At 41.8% G+C, this 2,099-nt stretch overlaps 1 pseudogene; it reads right to left on the reverse strand.

The window, feature by feature from the left end:
- Positions 1–608: 608 nt before the first annotated feature.
- On the reverse strand, positions 609–1,486 carry LOC100475858 (annotated as a pseudogene).
- Between the last annotated feature and the right edge of the window lie 613 nt (positions 1,487–2,099).

Below are 2,099 nucleotides of genomic sequence, written 5' to 3' on the forward strand. Positions count from 1 at the left end.
TTGTCATTGCCAGGTCATTGGCGCTGTGTTGATGTCCTCTTCCCCCCCCCCCAACTTTTACTTACTGGATTTAGTGTTTATTGATAATTTTTGCCCGAATACATCTTGTTGAAGTTCGTCGTATGGGTAATTTTCTACTTCTGTTATTCCTTCTTCATTATCAGGCATGCTTTCTTTCTGTTTCAAGACATTTTTAAAAACTTCCCATTGTCATTTGAGGATGCACTCTACTGCCTTCCAGTGATGGAGGATAAATTCTAGTTACCCTGAAATTACTGATTGCCTCAATAAGGAGATGATATATCACCTTTAATCCTGGCAAATAGGTTACATTTTTTTCATTTTTATTTTTTATTTTTAAATTTCAGATTTTTTATTTCTTCAAACTTATTTATCAGGAGTGGCTGAAATAAAAAATACAATTGAGTCCCATCATCATGGAAATGGCTTTACGAGAAAACTGGTCAGATAAATATTATCACTTCTCATTTTTAGCCAGTAAATAGTTGCTGTTGATAAACAGACAGCCAACAGTCTGTCAAGAATGTTCCACATACATTATATGATACTGCATGCCTGTTCACAAGGGACAAAAACTAGGAGATAACTCACGGGAACGTCTTGATTTCATCATATAAGACAAGCACAAAAGCACCACCCATGCCTCTAATAACTTTGATCCTTGCTCCCTTGAAACAAGCTTTGGCTCCTTCATCACGAGCAATCTTCCTCCAGCAGGCAAGCGAGCCTTATACATGTCAGTTCCTTTGTGCCCTGAGTGCACCGTTGTACGGCCACAAACAGTGTCAAACGGAGAGGAAGTCAACCCAGCAACCACCGTGACAGACTGTGCGATCATTCAGCTGATGAAGTTGGTGGTATCCTTGGGATTGGAAGCATTCCCTGTGCAGTGTCCTCGTTGCGGAAGTAGGCAGCTCGGTGGATGAGCATACCCTGCACAGACACATTAAACTTGATTTAGGCCCTTAATTCCACCAGATTTGTAATCTTAACCAGACAGTCAAGAGGCCTCTGAATTCCCTTTCCGCTCCAGCTTTGCCCACACCCATGGCTAGCCTGTTAAGCACAAAATCAAGAGGATACACAAAACACAAGGATGTGGCCCCAGTGGCACCACTGGATGCCAGATTCCCTGCAAAGTAGCACCAAAACCGGGTTCCCTTGTCCACACCACCCAGGAAGATCTGCTTGTATTTATCTTTGAAGGCCAGGTTGAGAGCCTGAGCAGGGAAGTATCTGTTGACATTGGCCAGGTTATCAGGCAGAAGGACAGGAATCGCTGCTCTATAGGGATACAAACCACACTTGTATGTAATGCCCTTGTATTGCTTATCCGTGGTGCTTTGCTCGCTGGCAGGCTGCACCTGCAGCAGCAGCTTACCCACTCAGTGGTCATCTTGGAGATGACCGCAGCCACGCCACTCCCCAGGAAGTCCTTGGTGAAGGACAGAGTGACATCTGTCATGTCGAAAGGAAAGAGGAGGTGGGCAACTGTGCGACTGTAGTAGGAATCGGCGGGGACTCTGGGGTTTTTGTTTTTTTTAAGTATAAGCATGGACTTGTGGACTTTTATGGATTCAACATGTTCAGTGAATTATAGTCCTTATTCTTCTTGATGTTTAAAATAGGCCAGATATTACCAGTGGTAGCTCCTGTCCATTGGCTTGTACGTCATATTGGAGCACTTCTGTGTTTTCTGCACAAGAAGATACTTTACTCTCATCTTGTACTTAAGCCATTTCTCCAGGAAGTCCTGGTTCCTTCAGCTGGGGGATAGTATGTGGAAATCAAGGTAATCGGACTAGTGATGCTCATTACTATGAGGATGATAACTGCATTGAGGGTAATGGACAGAGATCTATATAAATACCTTTAAAAAATCATGAATTTTCATTGCTATTTCAAATTAACATTTAACATTACAGTTTTTCTTTGATGTTCTATTTGTGTCTCTTTTTGTTCCACTGAAAATCTGGGTCCCTGGTAATCTATTTCCTAATTTTTTCTGTCCTACAGATACATAATTTCACAATTATAGTACTGTCACCATTAAATCTTGAAATATATTCCACTAGAAA

The sequence above is a fragment of the Ailuropoda melanoleuca genome, chromosome 1, assembly GCF_002007445.2.
Source record: "Ailuropoda melanoleuca isolate Jingjing chromosome 1, ASM200744v2, whole genome shotgun sequence".
NCBI lineage: Eukaryota > Metazoa > Chordata > Mammalia > Carnivora > Ursidae > Ailuropoda > Ailuropoda melanoleuca.